Raw genomic sequence first — 23262 nt, forward strand, 5'->3', positions numbered from 1 at the left:
TCCATTTTGAGACTGTGGCAAACATTGAGTAGTGTGATATAATGAGAACCTGAACTAATATTGAGTGAAAGATACTGAATAATATTTAAAATTCTCATGGGAAAACAAGAATAAAAATAATATCTAAATCTCATAAGCCACTAGGTGAACTGCAGCTGAAAAGAGAACAATGTTTAAATTCTAATGAAAAAATGGTTTCCCAATTCTTTTGTGATAATTAGGCAGACATGTGTTATAGCATATTGTGGTCCATGCACACTCAATTTTCACTTCTAAGTCTACAAATAAGCTGAATTTATGTTGTGCATAAAACATTAAGCTATCATATGCAAACTTATGTGAATTTCTCACCCGCAGTGTATCACAAAAGCATGATTTCTCCAAGCTTGTAAATCCAGAGAATGCTATTTTGTGTAATGCATATGCAAAAGCAATTCAAACACACTTTGTTTAAAAAATAAAAATGAAAAACAAACAAAAACAACTAACAAAGAAATAAGATAAAATATATAGTATTTAGAAACAGTGATTTTAATGAAAAATCTGGGCTTATTTTTAATCTCATTATTACATTATAGTTTATACCAATTCTCTGAAATTGTTATGAAAATATCATTGATTTATCCTTCGTTATTCTGTTCAGGATCTTTCCTGCTATAACTACTCCCCATGATTTTCTCATTATTTTTATTACTATTAATGGCTGTCATTATTGAGATGCTTGATGGCCTTGTCAATATTATGGCATTTGATTTTCACAACTCTGTGATGGAAGTATTGTCTCCATTGTTCAATTTAGAAAATGAAGTTTCAGAGTGGTTCACCCATATACGTATATCATCACACAACTAGTAAATCTGTTGTCATAACCATCATAACACGTGGCCTTTCTGGTGACATAAATCTTGATGTTAGATATTGTATCACATCTTATAGGAATGATGCTGCATCTTTTTGGTTTGTTTTAGTTTTTTTATTGTCATAAGAATAGTTAACACAAGATCTACTCTCTTGGTACCTTTTTAAGCGCATGATTCAGTATTGTTAACCATAGGCACAATGTTGTAGAGGTCATCTATGGAATTTTGTCATCTTGCATAACTGAAATTATTGAGCTACTGCTCAAATCCCCATTTTCCCCACCCACAGCCCTTGGCAACCACCATTCTTTCTGTGACTTTGACTATTTTAGATTCCTGATTTAAGTGGAATCATCGAGCATTTGTCATTCTGTGATGGCTATTTTACTTAGCATAATATCCTTCAGATTAATTCCGGCATTCTTCTCAATAGTTAAGATATAGAAACAACCTAAATATCCATCTACAGATGAATGTATAAAGAAAATGTGCTAGATACATACAACAGGATATTCTTAAGCCTTATAACAGAAAGAAAATCTGCTCTATTCAGCAACATGTACTATGTGTTCATTAACACTCAGCTGTAAACACTCTCAAAACATTGAATTTCAAGTAAAATGAATTACAAGTTGTATTATTAGGAACATTCTTCAAAGAAACATTAAGTTCTTTGTATTAAAAATGTGACAGTGGCTGTCAGCTGGGTAAAATTGGATGGCATTGGCAAATTCAGAGTCCTTTAAAGGATATGGTAATAGTGTAATCAGGTGGTCATGTTTCAGCAAAAGAAGTGCTAGGGTAGCTCACAGAAACACTTTCTGTTTCTACCAATTCTCTATATAATCTAGACAGATATTGAGCAAAGATAAGCAAAAAGTATCTACTCGTGCTTCCACTCGGACACACAGGAGAGTGGGAATGTTTTATAATCCAGGAGAGTTGTAACTCTCTTTTTACCCAAAAGGGAAACTCAGAATCTGTAGCAGTAATAGCAATATATTTTAAATAGAACGCTTAAGATAGAAAAAAATAAAATGAGTTATGCAACTCTCATTTAAAGTTAGCAGTGAAACATGTCCCTTTACTTTTTCTTTTTATTTTGATTATGTACTATTTCAAGAACATTGAAGTCTGGATGCTGATATATTTAGAATTCTAGATTCTCTAATAAACAGAAAGTATGTAGTTTTATATGGCATACAGATTATCAGAGGACAGAAAACTGTCAGTCCTTATTCCATGTTTCCTAATATAAATGGACCTTATCAAGCTATTTCTGCTTATGAAGATATTGAAATATTAATATATTTGAAAAAAGCTACATTTTTTTACTCAAATTTAATTTTGTATTTAAGAGTATTTAGAAATTCCAGCTAGAACAAATGCATTTAGAAAAATGTGTATCTCTATGAAGAGGCATCCTTTAATTATTGCCTAAAAAATTGAATGGCATAGGCCTTGACATTTTAATTAACACAATTATTTGTATCTTTGCATATTTTGTTCTTTGCTGTAGTAATTTAAATCTATTCCTATATAAGAAATAGAGAATGTGGTATCAGTGACTAAGTACAGCTTTGAAATTTGTACATTTACATGCAAGAAATATATTGTTTCAAATTGTCAGAAATCAAACTGTATAGAATGACTACTTTCCATTTTTATTTTATTTTTATTTTCCAGTCTGACATTTTAATTCAATTTTGCATCTTTGGTCACTGAAAGCAATCTCAGGAATTGCTGAGTGGTTAAAAAGAGAGTCTAATGGGATCTAAAATCAATTCACAGGTCTGTCACTGATTCATTGTGTGACTTTTGCTGCCACTGAAATGGCATTAAATTGGTGTCCTCAAAATTTTCACACTTCAAGATTTCTCGTGTGATAAAAAAATACTTACCTAATATGCATTATGCATATTCACTTAAGAAAATAGGTTAGTGATTAAGTACAGAGCTAGCTTCTATTTTAGCAAGTTACCTCACTTGAGATGATCACAAAGCTTTCTGCAGAGGCTAACCGTCTGAATCTCTCTAATGTTGCAAATGGGGTTTTGTATACATGCCAGGGTTCAAGCTCCTTTTAAGTGCTTTCATCCTGGCAAACTTTTCTTTTGATTTACATTTATTTGGCATTTAATAGCTGTCTTACCTCATATTTAAATTACTTAACCTGGAAAAGATGGATGTTTAGTGTCCCACATTTCCTTGCCCTTTGCTGGCCTAAATCTTGGAGGCAAATGTTAGGTTTTCAGTAAGGAATACCTTTTCTTTGTCTTATGTCATATTAGATAGCAATTCTAGGTAGTGCCTTTGACACTATATCAAGTTTTTGCTAATAGGAATATGGAATTTGTTAAAAATTCCAGCTAAAATTACACAGTCTCTTAAACATATGTAAAAATCTCCCCCCCGCCCCCAGGATAGGGTATATAACTTACCTGACAGATTTCTAGGAAAAGATTGTGTAAATGGTAAGAAAAATATAACCATTTTTACAACGCAAATGTCCCGAAAACTAGAAGTGAATTGACATAACTTTGTTTAGAAAATACGTCAGAGGCAATCAGTAGTTTCCAATATTTTGATTAAAATCAACTTCAGGTAAAATGAAAGAGCAAAAAGAAATGATGTGTTTGCTGTATGAACGACAAAAAAAAAATCATATTTACTTTTCTATCTTGCACTTACCAAAGTCTGAAAACTTTTCTAATCTCTCAAGACAGAAATTAAAAGTATTTTTCACCTATGCTGCTTAGAAAAATATTTTGATCCGGAAGATTTCAGTAGAAAAAATTAAGTTAGAAAACTTGATGTGTACCTAACCGCATCAGGCCAGTACCGTACTCAACAGAAAGCTCAGCAATATCTAATATCTCACTTTAAAAAATTTACAAAGAAAAATGTATGTCCAGAACTAAACTGTGACCACAATTTCCATATAATTTGTGCTCAAAAATGCATATTTACAAAATATTGCTTAAGTAGTATTCTAAAATCTTGTGGCCATTTAGTGGTAAAAGCTGAACTTAAATTCAGTTCTCCTAACAGCTGATTCCAGAGTCCTTTCATTTCACGGCATTGTCTTCACTCTCACTGCCAACCATGCAGAGAAACATGAAAGACAGCTTTTTCCATGTATGTCAAACTGTTTATGAAAGGTTTTTTCCTCCAAAGTTAAGTGAATAAATAATCTCAGATAATTATTTTTAAAAATATAGTTATCTTTTACTTTCTCTAGGAGTTTGTGGTCTGATTATAAGCAACATCATGTAATTTCAGAGAAAAATCACATCATTTCTTTTACAAAGTAATATTTACTTATGGAAAATGAGTCAATTACCTCTTCAGACTAGGTAAAATTTGAACGTTGTTTCAGTACTTTACACTATTTGCCTTTATTCTCAAAAAGTAGCCGGATTTGAGATGATTTCTATTAGTTGAAGCAGTCAACACATATCAAATATTATCAAAGAAAATAATTGAAAACATTAGGAAAGCAACCAGAACACAGCATCATGCAAAATTTCACCCACACACCTCTGCATACAATGGACAAGAATGGCTAAACGCTTTGATCTTTCCTGGATAACATGAAAGGGTAAGAGGGGAAAAAAAAGCAACATCTGTTGGAAAAAAAAAGTTTAATGAACAGGGTGGAGACTAGTTGAGTGTTGACATAAACAGGAGAAAAGTAAAAGATAAAATGCAGAAACAAAGTTATTTATAGTCACAGACTCGATAGGTCCAAAGACATAAGGTCAGATCTAGAAAAAAGATACTACAATAAATGTAGTTTGATATATATTTAAAGTATGCATAATTCCTATAGTGAATTCTCCACAAATGTTATCAATGGGAAAAATGTATGTAATGGTGCATATCTCTATATATGACTTTTAAATATAAAGCTACATAAAATATAAATTGTATGTATCTGTGTGTTTCTATCCATAGGGATGGCAATATCTTAGACAAAATTGTAAAGGTGTAAATATATAAGGAACACAGGTCAATTTAGACTGCCTGAACATGTATCTAAAAATACAGTCTTTAGTTTATTTTTTGTTTAAAATAAGGAAATAACTGCCTGTTATGGGAAAAGTGATTGTTTTAAAACAGATCCATTCTGTTTACAGGTGTAATCTGCCTGGACATTGTCCATCATTCAACTATTATTGAAGCAAAGACATTTATCAGAAAGTTCTTGAGATTTTGTATCCCAAAGAGTGTTTGTTCCTGGCAGGTTTTCTTTTTAGACTTGCTATCGTATTATGCTGTTATAGGTATAGATTCCACTATCCTGTAACTTGGTATTTTTAACAATTCTGGATGATACAACAGCTGTTCCCAAACTTGCATCTAGTGGATGACATGCATGTATATGACATTCTCTCATGTCCACATAACACTAGTCTGGAACACAAGTGGACTAAATAATGACATTGGAACCTTACCATAAATTCTTAAGAAATAGTAATGAAGGAACTCTTGAAAGTGAATCGTGGGCAAAAAATGGCAAGAAGCCACAATCTTAGTTGTAATGAGAAAGTATTTAGGAAATGCAGAAAGCTCTTTGCCTCTCACAGGTCATGCCTGTACATAATAGACTAAGTCCACTTTACTGCTGGACACCAGACCAGAGATGGAAATGACATCTGGTTTCCCTTGATGAGATGACACTCCAACCTTACTTCTTCCTCTCTTCTACCACGTGGCCTGTCCAATCAGGTTTCCACACTGAAGCAGAGCAAGCTTCTTACAAAGCGAATGGTAGCTTTCTAAGACATTTTTCTTGCTTTCTTGTAACCCCAGCACTTAGGGAAATCTACTTTTTTGGTCTTGGTCCTTCCCAGCTCTGTTTCCTGGTTTGGGCCACTCTCTCCTTACCCTGTCCTGACACTCTGGAGGTTTTTTTTTTGTTTTTTTTTTTTCAGTTCTTTTATATTCCCTGTTTCTCTTCTTCTAGGTCTTTGTGCTTATGGTTTCTATTTTCTAGATGGATCTTTCCCCTGATACTAACTTTAATAAATCCATCTCATCCTTCTGATCTCAACTCATGCATTACTTCCTTAGTCTACCTCACTTCTCTTATACTGTAGATATTGCTGCTATTTTATATACTCTCATAGCAGCACAAATGAGGCAGACACATGGAATACATATATTTTGATAAATTCTGATAGTGATTAGAGAATTTGTCTGAAATGGATTATATATTTGCAGGTAGGATTCACATCATATACTCTAAACTGTTATGGATCGTTTCTTTATCTCTCAAGAGTTAATTATTCTTTTTTTTTTTTTTTTCCTGGGCAAAAGCCACAGAGAATAAATTAGAATGAGAAATAAAAATCCTCAGTTAGTTTCAACTCTTGAATAACACCAAATAGTCTCTTTAAAAAAAATTCATGGCTACTCTGTATTTTAGTATGAGTCATTTTATACTTTTGACATAGATCACCACCTTTGTGTCAGGAATTATCCATACTCATTAACATACAATTATGCTGAAATTTTACACTTTTGATTTTTTTGGTTGGTATAATTGTTTTATCCCTCATATTCATAAGGCCTTAGCAGAGAACAGTTTTAATTAAAATTTTCACAGTAACTGGGGTGCTTGGGTGGCACAGTAGGTTAAGCAACCAACTCTTGGTTTCAGCTCATGTCTTATTCTCTGAGATTAAGCTCCCATCAGGCATCCTGCTCATCATGAGGGAGTCTGCTGAAGATCCTCTCTCCTTTTGCCCCTCCTGCTCATGCATTTTCTCTCTCTCTCTCTTTCTGTCTCCCTAAAATAAATAAATATTTTTTAAAAAATTTCATAACAACATTTCCACAGATCTGCAATTGGAAGTTATTCTGCTGCTAGAGCCTTTTTTGTAGCAATTAGGGAAAGAAGTAGTTGGACAATAAATATGGCCAAACTTAATGAAAGGTTGAAAAGAAGGAAGGAAGGGAGGCCCAGAAGGGAAGGAAGGAAGGAAGGAAGGAACGAGTGAAGAAATCCACTTTGATAACACAGGTAGGGCTAAGATGGGATTTATTGCACAATAACAGCAGCAACAACAACAATGATAATGTATTTATTAATTTCTATTTTGGGCTCTTTGTTCAAAATAGAGTAAACATCCTTTGTACTTCAGTGCTCTGAGTATTGACACTCAGGGATTCTTTGAGTGCTCTCACTTGTAATATAACATCTATGTTAAGCTCTGCATTGTGCTCCTGGAGAGTAATACACAGGAAGCAATAAATATAATAAGCAATGTGATCTTCAGCAGCAGCATTTTTCCTGACAGTGTAGGGAAGTGGGAGTTTTAAGGTGAGAGGGCAAGGAGACAAGTAGCAGGCAGACAGAAGTATGTACACACTACAAAAAATAATAACTGAAGGTAGCATTACGAGAAAACTATGTGCCATTGTTTGAGTTTCGAATTAAAGCTCTCTGAGGATAAAGGCAAATTTTATTTTGGTAAAAGAATTACCTTTCATCTACCCCGGTCAGGATTTAATTGGCAGGAGATGACACAACCTGCTTAACAATCAGGTATTTCAGGGGTTGAGCAGTTTGACAAGGAGCAGGTTTCCCTCCACCCTCCTCAAATGCCTTTCCTCCCCTCTCTGTGAACAGCATGTATTTGGCCTTCATGAAACATCAGTTCACTAATACTCTCAGAGAGTAGACCATGGATTAGCTAGAAATCAGACTTTAAATTTAGTGGAATGTTCAGTGTTATGTAAAAATGCCACCTTGGAGTCCATGATTAGAAAGAAAGAGGACATGGTAATATTATGGCATTTAATTCTGTTTATAACGTACTGATTTATATTCTAGATAAAGCATCCCAGAATTTTGTCATGCATGGCAGGTTAAAAAAAGAGCATCATAATTAAAATCACTGCATGTTTTTGACTAAAAAACGACTGAAGTAAGCTCTTTACTTATGAGTTATTAAGAAGTGGATAAACTTCTGGATATTCACTGTGAGACAGATATGAGGATCCTGCCTGAAACATGAGGTCAGAGGAAAGCCGTTTTCACTAAGCCTGACAGAGTTTTTAGAAACTCTGTTTGGGTTAACCACAATGTTAGCTCGAAAAATCATTTAACTGTATCATTTCACTTCAGAGCTTCTGTGATCAAATGTGTTCAACCTAGTAAAACGCTCTGCTGAATAGATTCTGAATTGTGATGCTAAATACTCCTCATTCTGATTCTTCCCCTCCTCTTCCCTCTGGATGATAAAGTGCATGATTTTAGTTTGGAGTTTTTCTCTTCTTATTAGATGTGAAATACAAAATATTTTGTGTAAGAGCATATTGGTTTTATCATTCCACACACTTTTCTACAGCAAGCCATCTGACACCTGTTAGACACTTGATAATATTTATTAATTTGAGTAAAGTGAATGACCTCCAGTGTCAGCATAGTTATTATGACTTTAAAAGCACCAATTTTAAATGTTCTTGTTTTTAATAGAAAAAAGCCCTTAGTTAATTGATTTTGTCCCACGTTGATTTATTTTCTTTGCTTCTAGGTTTAAGCTTAAATGCCATTTTACATTTGTTTGTTTGACTCTGTGTCCTGTGTTTCCTTTTCCTTGCATTTGGGTTTAATCTTTTCTCCTTGCAGAGAAAACGTGCTTTTGCCATGTGGCAGGCTCTTCCTGCACATATTTAGGCAAATTATCTGCAAACATGGTGTTATTTGCCTATTGTTTAAGGAGCTAACATTAAATAGTAAGTATTCAGAAATGAAAAGGAAGGCATCTCAGGATTGAGCAGCCATTAACACTCTGTCAAATTCCTAGAGTTTTATTAAACATACATGTTGATTTTTTTTTTCATAACAAATACCCTGACTTTGCACCTGAACTTCCATGGTTTTACTTACAAAGTTCTCAGCAAGAATTATAGGCATTTACACCTATAAAGTAAAAAGGATCTTTTGCAATGTTTGTATTATTTTGTTACTCAGAGAATATATGAAATCAAACTTCAAATCTTTCAAATATTCACAAGCACAATTTCTTTAGTATAATTTCTGTAACAGGACAGACCTAACTTCAAATCTTTCATAATATAATAATAATGAGATTTTCAAATATATTGTCCTAAGAATGTTTTTTAAGTGTCTTACTTATTTAGTGTCTATATATCTATTAGAGAATTCAAATTAAAAATCAGTTTTGCCTCATCTGGGTATTTTATAACCTTTAATACTGAGCTTCAAAGCACAAAAGATTTCCTTTCTAATTAATAAATTTAGATGTTTAAAGTAATATATAGTATACTTAAATTATAGGTGTTTGTATATATAAATATATATACTTATATATAAAATAATTTTATATATATAAGATATATATATACAACCTATATTAACATATGTATATACACCATTCTTTAGAGCTACATGATTATAAAAGAAGCATTCAATTTGTAAAATGAGCCTTGTAGATAATTTACCATAAGAAATGCTAATAACTACTTTGAAGCAATGACTGTATTTTTATTAGATGTTCTGATAATTTGAAATAATAGTATAACTTTATGTGATTTAGCACACCTGGGTGGCTTAGCGGTTGAGCATCTGCCTTTGGCCCAGGGCGTGATCCTGGAGTCCCTGGATCGAGTCCTGCATCGGGCTCCCTGCATGGAGCCTGTTTCTCCCTCTGCCTGTGTCTCTGCCTCTCTCTCTCTCTCTCTCTCTTTCTCTCTCTCTCTCTCTCATGAATAAATTTTTAAAAATATTTAAAAAATAACTTTATGTGATTTAAATATGTATCATTTCAGTCAAGTATCTGAAGGTTACAGACTTTTTACATGTCCATCTTCAAAACTACAATTGCACTTAGATTGGTAATTTTTTAAACTTTTTCTATTTTATCTCTGAAACAATATTTACAGCATGGTACTTGTTAAAATATTAATAGTTGACAATTTTTTGTAGATTTTATCTACAAAGTTAAAAGTACTCTTGTTGAAGAATTAACTATCAGTAAGGATTCAATTTATTTTTTAAAATGGCAAAATTTGTAATGGTTCTACTAATGGCAATACATGTAACACAGACTCTTCTGCAAGTGGAGTTAAGATGAGTGTTTACATATAATTTTTCACCAAATGGCATTTTTTCCAAAGAGCTCTAAATTGACTCATCATTGAGTCTTAGGAGAAGTATTACTTCATTGCCAATTTTACTCTTAGTATAAGCTCAAAAAAGTTAAGCAAATAACTTTAAAACCCCTTTTCCACTGTTTCAATTTCTAAAAAAAAAAAATAGTAGCATAAAAGAACAAAGGCTTCTCACTAACAAAGCGATAATTATGTCTTATTTTTGAATTCTCAAACTAATATTTATATTATAGTGATTTTCATTTTGTTGGACAGTAGGTTGAGAAAAATAAATAGGACCATGCATTTCTTATCATTTTTTAAAATATGTCAAATTTTATGGTCAAAGAATAATAAAATATTATGTTATCTTTAAAATGTGAAATGTCTTTATAATCGATCAACATATAATACAAACAGTACCATTTGCACCATATTATGGTAGTTGTAAATAAAATTGTACTTGAAATTGAAATCTTGCCTTAAGTAACTTAGAACTTTACTTAGAGACATAAATCTAAGTCAACAAACATTTTCAACAAGTACTTTTTGTGCTCGTTTTACGATGATAACAACATTACGGATTTGTAGTTGAAAGATAAGTTTGACATATTCTCTGCTCCCAAACCTACATGGGCATTTGGGGAAGAAATCATATATAACATAAAACAATGGCCAATTATAATACAGCTATGTAGAAAGAACCACAGAAGCCGCAGTTTGGGAATATCTCGTTTTGCCTAAAAGTATTTAAGCTCGTTCCAGAGCAGTTAAGACAAGAATGGCATCATTTCCACAAATGGGAGGGACCCTGTAAGGTACAGATGAATAAATGTAAAATGCGATGCAGTAACAGAGAAGTCCAGCAATGGCCAAAGAATGTAATAATGCAATAGGTTTCAGAGAATAGAAGTGAATGGGAATAAAGTATTTGGGAAAGATTTCAAGAGGATAGTAATAACCTTAGTAACAATAAAATAACACCAATAAGCTACAATTTTTCAGTTATTTCTGAATACTTTTTTTGTATAACTTCAATTTTTGCCTCAGTTCTCCACTTAGATGTCTGCTCTGGGAAGCCACGGTTGGCTGCCTCATTCTCAGTCTCCACCTACATTAAATTACCATCATGAAAAAAAAAAAAAAAATTACCATCATGTTTCACATATAATATTGTTGCTCAGAAATAGATGTGGAAATTGCAGGAACATTGCATATGTATTTGTTTAATATCTGTCTTCCCTACAAACTCTAAGTGACAGAGGACTGTTAGTGAATATGTTTATTCAGCTTCACAACTACAACCCCAAGCATGAGTTAGGATCATTAAGAATATGGTAAAAATTAATGATTATATGTCCGAACACTATGCCAACTAGTTATCTTATTTCATTGCTACAGTAGTCTAAATAGGCAGATGGGATTTTTTTTTTTTTGCATCCTGTGGAAGAGAAAACTAAGAAGTAGAGCAGTTATACAAGCAATGCAAAATCATACACGTAGGGAATCCTAGAGTCATGATTTGAATGCAGGTCTTTAGAATTACCTCCTAATCCAGTAACTATCTGAAGTTACTTAAAAGTAAATTCTGATGATGATCTGAAAGGACTTGGATACATGCATAGAGCAAAGGAAATATTTTCACTAAGAGTAAAACAAAAACCTGAAATGAATGCCAAATGTACTACTTTCATTGGATAGTGAAGACAACATGCTCAATAAATCATTTTGCATATTAGGAAATAGAAAAAAAATAAGTTGGGCACTAGAATGAAGCCAAATTATGAGGAATCTTGAAAGAAAGTTATATGTATGAAAAAGAAAGAGCTACTCAATATAGTTGAGTAGGAAGTTAATATGATGAAAGCAGATTTTATAGAATATTCAAGTGCTAGTGCATTATGTGATAAAAGTGATTGGTAAAACAGGATAGAGCATCAAAGAAGCCCTCTAGGAAGCTAAGCAGAAGTCTGGTATTGACATAATTACAGCCATATTTGAGTGGTGAAGGTAGAAGAAAAAAATATAAGGACTTTGGTAGAAGGATAAAAAAAGGGATTTGATAATTGGTAAATAATAAAGAATAAATGAAACTGATAAGCCAATGTTCTGGGTTTTGACAAATAATGATGATTTCAGTGATAAGATTTGGAGCATAATTAGGAGAATTAACTTGATTATAGGACCCTACTCCTTTTTTTTTTTTTTTTTAGATTTTATTTATTTGACACAGAAAGAGCACAAGTAGGCAGAGTGTCAGGCAGAGGGAGAGGGAGAAACCAACTCCCCACTGAGGAGGGATCCCGGTATAGGGCTCGACCTCAGAACTCTGGGATCATGACCTGAGCCGAAGGCAGACAGATGTTCAACTGACTGAGCCACCCAGGTACCCCTATAGGGACACTTTTTAAGGAAAAAAGTGAAGTGCTTTGTTTCCACCGTGTCAAAGTTATGGATTAGAAGAGATATCCAAGCAGTGTGTCACTTAGGCAAGTACTGAGCTGAAGGAGAAAAGAAGTATACTTTGAAGTTCTGAGGAATAGTTAAGAAAAAAGAAAATACAGGAAAGCCCAAGACGCCGAGCAAAAGCACTTTTGGTGAAGCTGGAGAAGTGATGAAGAAACAGGAAATACAGATAGGGATGGAACACACAGGATCAAGTCAAAACAGAAAAATCATACCTTGAATTAGTTACTCAGAATGTCCATGTTCAATGAAAATATCAAGGAACAACAGAAATGACCCCCCCCCCCCAAAAATAAAGCCTTGGCAAAACCCCAAGAGAGTTAGAACAAGAAAGTTGTTGGTGTTTTATAATATGACCTTTCAAGCGAAAGAGTGAGTTTTAACGTGGAAGGAATAACTGAGTAAAAGTGGTGAGTATAGAATGAATTATATGTGAAATTTGGCTCTGAAAGGAATCCAATTCAAGGGAGTGTAGGTGAGCAGGAAAAGCAAATTGTGCAGCTGGCCAAATTTATCTTTAGGTGTTTAAAATGTATTTCCCAATTAATCCTATGAAAAAAAGGACAAGACTTATCGTTGTTTCTCAGGTCTCTCATTTGCTCCACAGGCCCCGGTTATCGTTCTGAACATAGGAAGAAACAAGTTAAGACAGCTTGTGGCAGAGCAGGATTAGAAGTAATGGCCCTTGTTCCCAGACTGTGTTCTCTGTACACAGACCACATTTCTTTTGCTGTGGATTTTTAAAATCATAACATTTGATGTTGCAACAACCCAAACAGTTGAACCTACTATCTTCGGTTACAGTACCTGGGCCATGCGAGTAATTATCGTAAATCCCAGCTCTGTTCATGGTTAGTCGTACCCCCTGGAGCGTGAGCAGGGGCCTTAACTTTCAAATGAATAAAATAGAATCGACCGCAGGGCGGCAGTTTGTGAGGAATATAAATATAATATGCAAAGGACAGTGAAAGAGCAGAGCTTCCGTTAGTGGCCCACGGAGACCGCAGCCCCGGGGAGGGGAGGGGAGGGGGGCCCGGCCCACCGCTGCAGGGCCGCAGAGCCTTGAACGCCAGCCCAGGTGCGTTCACCGCCCAGGGCGCGCCCGGCGTCCTCTCCGCTCCAACCTGTGCTGCTGTCGCTGAGCCTGGTGCCCGAGAGGGCTGGCTCGAGCAGGTGGCAGGGGCCGCAGTGCAGGCTCGGAGGTTCGCCCTCTGGTTCTGGAAATGATCGCAGGATCACCTCCGCAGAAGCCTCAGTAGCGATAGGGGCGGGAAAACGGGAAGAACAGCCCTGCTCCGTCCTCTTCCCTGCCCCGCGTGGCCCCTATCTTCGGGGACTGCAGCAATTACAATGTGCCAAACAAGGGCAAGGACAAGGACCAGAGTCACGGGGAAGGCAAGCATCTAGGCTGACCCGCACGGGAGGGGCGCCTTGCTTCCCCGCTCCTGAGCACAGGATGCGTCAAAGCCTCTGACCAAGGAACCTGTCTTCCTGGTTCCTCATTCATATGCATCTTCCCATTTTGCCTCCTTTATTTTCAAAAGTGCCAGGGGGATACAAAATAGTAAAGGAGAAGGATAGAAGGATGATTTCATTTATTTTCAAAAAGGCAAAAAGATACAAAAAATACCCCTAGTCATATAACAGGGTGCTTAAGATGACATTAATTTTATCATATGAATAGTTCAGCAGATGTATCCCATGTTTTGTAAGTATTTGTCCTCTGTTAAATAAATATTACTTGACTTTTATCTACAAGAGGATTTCAGAATTACACAGCATCCAGTTGTTTTATGGTTCATAACCTTAGCACATGATTCAGAATATTCCTTAGTCTCTATCTTATTTTCTCCTTTCTTGATTTTGTGGCCGTTTTGGATTCCCATCTGTTTACTCACGTCCTCATCCCAGCCCACCAGTTACTTTTTCTCCCCAGAGCAGTGTCTAAGGTTTTATGGTCAGGTTCAAAGCTCTGTGTAATATGATCTCCTCCTACATCTATGTTCTCATTTCCTACAACACCCCCTCTCATCCTCCCTTTGCTCCTCCTAAACTTCAAATACAGTCCATTGATGCAGTTTGCCAAAAAATAGCTCATTCCAAATGTAGCATCCTCCTTTACAAATATAGGCATATCCTAATCCTTTATTCTTAATATCCCTGGAGAATCCCACATCGTCAGGCATCACATTACGTAGGCATTTTCAGGTTTCAGCATTCTGTAACTTTACTTTTCCTAATGGCAGGATCTTGACAGTGTATAATGACTCTGAATAACAGCTTCCAAGTAGATTTTCAGAATATTGGATGGTATATATCTATAAAGACAAAAATAATTCACTTACTTGTATGTAAGTGATGAATCACTAAATTCTATACCTGAAATTAATATTACACTGTGTGTTAAGTAACTGCAATTTAAATACAAACTTGAAACTATAAAAAAATAAAAATTCACTGGCTGATGGAAACAGAACCCTACCTTATTTTGCTCATGTTCAGAAATGTTGACTTAAGCATTAGGATATTTGAGGTGAATGGATGTTGTGGCTTTTTATTAATCAACTGGAGAGCTGCCTGATTTTTAATTTTTCCTTATGTGTATACACTACATTGGCTTTAGCAAAATTTGAGTGTCTTCAAGTAGAGGGAGCTAGATTTCTAATACATACCATATCTGGGAGCATAAATTTAAATGGCAGGAGAATAAGCTTGAATTTATTATTATTATTATTATTATTATTATTATTATTATTATTATTTTAATTTTTAAGGACCACATTAAGTAGCTCCCTGAAGAAAGTGTTTTGTCTCTTTTGGGAGGACTTTTTATTAGTACCGCATAGAGCAACAACACTTCCATTGCTAACCATTTAATAATCTAAATGAATTTTCCCCCATCCAATCCTTATTATTTCAAATCAGTTATGAAACATCTAAACAAAATAGGTGTCTGGAATTATTTTATGATTTATAGAAAATTAGAATAATCAGATCATAGCATAAGTGGTTTTGCCTACATTTTTATACATTTACTCTCAATTCTCTAGATCCAACTGCTCAGAGAGCTGATTGATCTTGTTTTCAAATATTTCTGACTGAAAACTTACAAAGAAGCAAGTACAAAATTACAATTCATTAATTACACCTGATTTTCCTGCTGTGTTATTTTATTATCCTAATTTTAAAATTATCAAATAAAGTTTTAGTTGTTAACCACTTAGTCATTTATTCAAAAAATGAAAAACGATTTCAAAGACTATCTGGAAAAAAACAGCCAGGTAATCATTTTTCTGGCTTTTACAATCAATTTTTTTAAAGCATTTATTATGAAAGTAAATAATAAATAAATAACCATTAGAGATTTGAAAGAGATAAAGAAATAAAGAACCATAGCAAAACCATCAGTGATTTTACAAAATTAAACCAGACTCAAAGATCACGATAATGAATGTACAACAGCCAAAATTTCATTGAAATCATTTGTGCTTCCAAGCCTACCACACACCCACCACTTGTATGATCACTGATGCTCAGCCAAGCAGAAACTTGAAGCAGGTCAACAAAACTAAACATAATTATAATGGCACTTGAGATGTAGCCTGTATTGTATATAGAATAATGCCTTCACAGAATTAGCTGTGGATTTAGGAATAAATGTTGCAACAGTAATCCACAAAGGTTACCATGGAAAGAGGCAGGATTATTTGCTGGAAAAGATTCTAAAGCTGAAATACTGAATAATTATTCTCTGAACTTCAGTGCTTTTAATCGCTTTTGATGTACTATGTAAAATAGTAATATTAATAAATCTAAACTATGTAGAAGTCATGGTTATCCTTTATTTTTACAGTCATCATTTTGGTTGTATTAACATTTGTTATATGCAAATTTTAAAAGACATTGACATTTTTAAAAGATATATGGTCTCAAATTACTATTCAGTTAATTGTATTTGTATTTAATTATGTTAATCAATATAAGTAAATGTATATTGCAAATCATCTCTCGTAATTTGCTCATAATTTAATGCCCTTTAATATAAATTTAAAGATAGAAAATAGTATTTATCAGAAATTGGTTTATTTGCCAAAATAATTTAGGTGATCAGTTTTCTTTTTGTTTTTTTTTTGTTTTTTTTTTAGGTGATCAGTTTTCAATCAAATTTGGACCTCCTTTGCATTTTGACAATCCATGCTTTAAAAATATTTTTTGTATTCTGTGAAGAGAAGTGTCCAACTGTTCAATTCTAATATCAGATTTTGAGGCTGAAACACATTTTTTAAATTATAACTGTAATGACACAGTAATGAATAGCACTGGCAATTGGCATTATATGGTATTTAAATGATCCTGTAAAATTCGGACAAGATTTGACTATGTACTATTGTAGGTACTGCTGTGAGAGCATGATACCTGCAATATTTTAGTAATGCCACAAACTCAAAATTTACTTTTTCTATCCATGAGCAGACTTTAGATGGCTTAAATTTTTTGAGAGTTGGAATTAATAACAGATTCATACAGGTATTCCTTGAGCTCAAGATTAAGAGCGTTTTACACTTCACCTAGATTTTCTATATCCAAGTTGCTTTTAGATTTTCTTGGTCATCCTTTGAAAAGGACCTCAGAACTAAATTTTTCCAAGGTAATGTAATGGTACCTTTTCTTTTTAAATTGAAGAATAACATTTCTACACAAGATCATAAATAAAGATGACTACAAGAAAGTCGATTTCTTTTGCAAATGCAATTGCTTTAGCATTACAGTATTCTTCAGTAATGATAATAATATTAGAAATTACCTGAATTCCTCAGGATTTACTACTCCACAGTATGCTCACCGCCTTTTCATTATCTTCCCTGTTCTTTTATTATCATTTTGAGCTTCTTCCACTTCCCACTTCCTTTTGCTTATCCTTGTTATTTAGCTTTGCAGCTAGAATGCAGCTCAAATAAATAATTCACCATTTGAAAATGAATGAAACATATATAATATATTCTACTCTTTCAAAGACATTACTTCTTACCTCTGAGTGTGCTAGCACACAACGGTAGCGTGGAGAATGAACATACTGGTCAAGGGAGCAGAATTAAAGCAAAACTACAAAGCAAACCAAAATGCGACCCCAAAGGTACAATTGATATTTTTAAGTGTTTTTCTTCTGCCACCACAAAGCAAGCCATCCTCAATCTTGCTCACCATAGTGTTAGAGAGAAACAAATAAAAAAGGAAGAGAGCAGAATAAAATAGGGAATCTTTAGTCGATATTATAATTTCAAAAAATTGTTTTCTTAGCCTTTAACATACACACTGTAGTGTATGTATCTATATCTTAAAATACTTGTAAACCCACTATCATACTTAAGATTTTAAGATATGTAATATTAAGTTGTACCTATCTTTGTATGTGTTATATATATGAGGTCAAATATGTAGTATACATGCATGTGTGTGTATATACATAGGTGTAGGCATACTTAGAACTATAATGCATATATAGACATAATCAGTTTTCCAACACAACTTCTTTATATTTGCATATTTTTTCCAAGTTTCCCATTAGCATACATAGTTATTTAGGGGCTTTCTGATTGTAATTATATGTATTACCCATCAACATTGATCAAACATAGACTTGGGTAAATATGACAGTTTTGTTTTTTAATTCAGCAGTGCCTAGACTTAGCACAATTTTGCTAAATTTTTATTTTCTTCTATTCTCACATCTGTTCAAACTGAGCCATTCTACTAAGTATGCCACAAATATATCACATGCATTCTTTTTTCGACTTATTTAAACTCTCTCTTCATTTTGAATTTGCATGACACAAATTATGTAGGAATATATGTCATAGCTTAAAGTAATTAATTTTTACTACTCTCAATTTTTATGTGTTAATATTCTCCCCACCCCTAAGACTTTATTTCTTAATGACAGGGATTAAAGTATATTTTTTAGTATATGTGCTGCCGAAGCGAGCACATAAAGTATATTTTTTAAGAAGAGTAAATGGCTATGAATAAGCTGAGCAAGATATTAATTGAGCTTTCAACTACTCTTAAAATAATTTATAATAAAGATTCATTGTTTTCTCTAATTGAAAATGTCATTTAGAATGTTATAAATTTCCAGTCCATGTGAATGGTAATTTTGGATGTACACAGTTTAATTTTCGACATCAAACATTCTATTTAATAAACCAAATAAAAATCCTTGATTTATTCCAGTATATAAATATAATTATTTGATAACAAAGAAATCTGACTTAGCCAGAAACTGACTTCTACCAGTTAGATTCATTTGTAAATAATTCAGATTTGTACTGTAATAGATTAGAAATAATGACCCAAAAGTCAACTCAACATATGATATAGAATGTCTCTATGGTTACTAATATGAAAGCACAAGAAGTCACCTAATATCGGAGCATTTCTGTAAAGACTTCTGTGCTTGTATTTTTCAGTAGTTCACTATACACTCTTAAAACTCAACTCTGAAGGATTCTGGATAATTAATTTAGATATAAATATTTGGAACAGTCCATTTTTTAAAATAAAAGAGACATTGTTAAGAGCAGTATGTATATAGATCAACTTAATTATATGAAAAGAATGAGCAAAAAACTCTAGAAATTTATGATGCTATGACAGTTGAGTTTCAAATCACTTTGAAGTCCCCATTAAGTTCTATGTTTAACCATGAATAATTGCTAAACCTTGTAGTACTTTTATCATGAGATATGTGAGCATGACCACATTCCTTCTGAGGACTTTGTCGTATGAAGTAAATCTGAAAAATGGGGACTAGTAGATATAAATGCAGTACATTGATCCAGTTGATGATTCAGTTAAGTTATTATACTTTGTAGGGGTTGCAAACTCAAATGCCTGAGATAACTATAGAGGTGACATAAAATTTTAGATGGGGCATCCCTGGTGGCTCAGCGGTTTAGTGCCATCCAGTCCAGGGCGTGATCCCAGGGTCCTGGGATCGAGTTCCACATCGGGCTCCCTGCATGGAGCCTGCTTCTCGCTCTAGCTATGTCTCTGTCTCTCTCTCTGTCTCTCTGTGTTTCTCATGGATAAATAAATAAAATTTTTTTAAAAAATTTTAGATGAAGAAGGAAATACAAAACCCTAGGGAACAGTGGGAACGAATGGTCCAATGAAAATTCCTAAGTCTCGTGAAAAGGCATTCAACCTGAAAATTTCAAAACCTTGTGCCAACAAATAAAGCATGTCTCAGGCCACACTCAGCCCATGTTCTGTCATTTTGAAGATTTGCTTAGAGAATAAGATACAGAGACCCTGTTTTCTATGAGCCACATGATTATTGCATAAAATACTAAGAGAAAAACAATATAAATAGAAAAATATTCAAATAACATAAGCTAGAGACAATACTGTAATGAATTCCCTTCAGTTTTTTTTTCCATGCATCTTACATAATTATTGCATTATTGCTTCAGCAGTGTTTTAATAGGTATTAATTTTAGGTATTATAACATAATTAATAGATGCATTTATTATAAGGCCTATATTATAATCAATTGTGTAGCTATGACATAATTTACTCCCCTTCCTTTTTGGTATTTAATTTTTTTTTCGGTATTCTAAATTTCATGATGAACTTTATCTTGTTTTAATCTTTTCCTTTTTTTTTAATTTATTTTTTATTGGTGTTCAATTTACTAACATACAGAATAACACCCAGTGCCCGTCACCCATTCACTCCCACCCCCCGCCCTCCTCCCCTTCTACCACCCCTAGTTCATTTCCCAGAGTTAGCAGTCTTTACGTTCTGTCTCCCTTTCTGATATTTCCCACACATTTCTTCTCCCTTCCCTTATATTCCCTTTCACTATTATTTATATTCCCCACATGAATGAGAACATATAATGTTTGTCCTTCTCCGACTGACTTACTTCACTCAGCATAATACCCTCCAGTTCCATCCACGTTGAAGCAAATGGTGGGTATTTGTCATTTCTAATAGCTGAGTAATATTCCATTGTATACATAAACCACATCTTCTTTATCCATTCATCTTTCGTTGGACACCGAGGCTCCTTCCACAGTTTGGCTATCGTGGCCATTGCTGCTATAAACATCGGGGTGCAGGTGTCCCGGCGTTTCATTGCATTTGTATCTTTGGGGTAAATCCCCAACAGTGCAATTGCTGGGTCGTAGGACAGGTATATTTTTAACTGTTTGAGGAACCTCCACACAGTTTTCCAGAGTGGCTGCACCAGTTCACATTCCCACCAACAGTGTAAGAGGGTTCCCTATTCTCCGCATCCTCTCCAACATTTGTTGTTTCCTGCCTTGTTAATTTGCCCCATTCTCACTGGTGTGAGGTGGTATCTCATTGTGGTTTTGATTTGTATTTCCCTGATGGCAAGTGATGCAGAGCATTTTCTCATATGCATGTTGGCCATGTCTATGTCTTCCTCTGTGAGATTTCTCTTCATGTCTTTTGCCCATTTCATGATTGGATTGTTTGTTTCTTTGGTGTTGAGTTTAATAAGTTCTTTATAAATCTTGGAAACTAGCCCTTTATCTGATATGTCATTTGCAAATATCTTCTCCCATTCTGTAGGTTGTCTTTTAGTTTTGTTGACTGTATCCTTTGCTGTGCAAAAGCTTCTTATCTTGATGAAGTCCCAATACTTCATTTTTGCTTTTGTTTCTTTTGCCTTCGTGGATGTATCTTGCAAGAAGTTACTGTGGCCGAGTTCAAAAAGGGTGTTGCCTGTGTTCTTCTCTAGGATTTTGATGGAATCTTGTCTCACATTTAGATCTTTCATCCATTTTGAGTTTATCTTTGTGTATGGTGCAAGAGAGTGGTCTAGTTTCATTCTTCTGAATGTGGATGTCCAATTTTCCCAGCAGCATTTATTGAAGAGACTGTCTTTCTTCCAATGGATAGTCTTTCCTCCTTTATTGAATATTAGTTGACCATAAAGTTCAGGGTCCACTTCTGGGTTCTCTATTCTGTTCCACTGATCTATGTGTCTGTTTTTGTGCCAGTACCACACTGTCTTGATGACCACAGCTTTGTAGTACAACCTGAAATCTGGCATTGTGATGCCCCCAGATATGGTTTTCTTTTTTAAAATTCCCCTGGCTATTCGGGGTCTTTTCTGATTCCACACAAATCTTAAAATAATTTGTTCTAAGATACTCTACATAGAAAACCCAAAAGTCTCCACCCCAAGATTGCTAGAACTCATAGAGCAATTCGGTAGCATGGCAGGATACAAAATCAATGCCCAGAAGTCAGTGGCATTTCTATACACTAACAATGAGACTGAAGAAAGAGAAATTAAGGAGTCAATCCCATTTACAATTGCACCCAAAAGCATAAGATACCTAGGAATAAACCTAACCAAAGATGTAAAGGATCTATACCCTCAAAACTATAGAACACTTCTGAAAGAAATTGAGGAAGACACAAAGAGATGGAAAAATATTCCATGCTCATGGATTGGCAGAATTAATACTGTGAAAATGTCAATGTTATCCAGGGCAATATACACGTTTAATGCAATCCTTTTTTTTTTTTGCATTTTTATGTATTTCCAGATGTAAAATAATCAAATTAAAGTATGTGGATATTTTTCAGGTTCTTTCTAATCCCCAAATGATCCTCTAAAATTTATATTCTCACAAAGAAGTCATAGGATTCTCCCCTATATTATCTCTGGCCAAAATAATAAATGTTTAAATATTTCCTAATTTGCTAACAGAAAATCATATTTACATCATGTGACTATGACAATATTTGGATGACCAGGCTTCACTTAAACATACCTTGGTAGAAATAAAATGTTAATTCTATTGACCTCATCATTTCCCAGATAGTATCTAGAAACAACCTTGATAAGTAAAGAATCCATATGAACAAATATCAATACTTCTTCCAGTACAAATGCTTCTTTATATTGACATATTTACATTTAAGTTGATAAAAATTCCTAGTGATGTCTAATCATGGATGTAACAAATTCATTTATAAAAAGAACTGGTAAAAAAATAATAGCTGTACTTTTGCAATTTAGGATAAAAAAACTCTGGTGCTTTATGAAATGTTAAGATGGCAAATGAAGTAACTATGCTTTGAACATAGAAGACTTAAAATGCACATGGAAAGAAAGATTAAGTGAATTCTTCCACTGTTTTATTTTTGGGGGGCCATTGATCTGCTCTTAGGTTGCACTTACTTCATCAGGTCTCAGTGGGGTAAAACACTAGAGACTAGATTGTTCATGTTCTGGAATTTCTCATTCTAGCTGAGACAGAATTTTTCCTTTCATTGTTATACACCTTGGGAGTTAACAAGCATTCATAACTGAATAATTATACTATGACAGGTATGTGATATCTGCATAAACTCAAATTAAGCTCCTATTAAAAACATAATCTGCATGAAGTATGAACACATATGCTTTCTGTTTTCCTTGGTTTATATCATTAATTTTAATGATGACAAAAAGCAGATGAATTATGTCACTGTTTGTTTGAGGAACCCAGATAAATTCAGGTTCCTTAAATTTAGAGGGCAAATCCTATTTAATCCAGCTGCAAGGACTGTATATTGTTACTAAGATAAAGTGATACTAATTTTTCACAAACTTGGGAACAAAGTAATTTCATATGTTTTTTCTGCAAATAAGGTTAGAAATATGTTAATTCCTTCTACTTGTCTTTACTATATTAATAGTATAATGCAAGGACTATTTTAAATACAGTTTTTTCTGTCATAATCGATTCAATTAAGATTAATTCAAGGTGCCTAACATATGAACAA

General features: G+C 33.9%; 1 protein-coding gene and 1 long non-coding RNA gene across 18 annotated transcripts in view; one reads left to right on the plus strand and one right to left on the minus strand.

Moving 5' to 3' along the window:
• SEMA3A (semaphorin 3A) overlaps nt 1–23262 on the plus strand; it is a 454575-nt gene that overhangs the window by 338548 nt on the left and 92765 nt on the right. The window lies entirely within an intron of this gene.
• Nucleotides 14030–16084, minus strand: LOC144292891 (uncharacterized). The gene is made up of 2 exons (XR_013360278.1): nt 15962–16084; nt 14030–14767 (listed from the first exon to the last, which is right to left on the minus strand). It is a non-coding gene; the product is annotated as an uncharacterized LOC144292891 (long non-coding RNA).

This window comes from Canis aureus, chromosome 21, assembly GCF_053574225.1.
Source record: "Canis aureus isolate CA01 chromosome 21, VMU_Caureus_v.1.0, whole genome shotgun sequence".
In the NCBI taxonomy this organism is placed as follows: domain Eukaryota; kingdom Metazoa; phylum Chordata; class Mammalia; order Carnivora; family Canidae; genus Canis; species Canis aureus.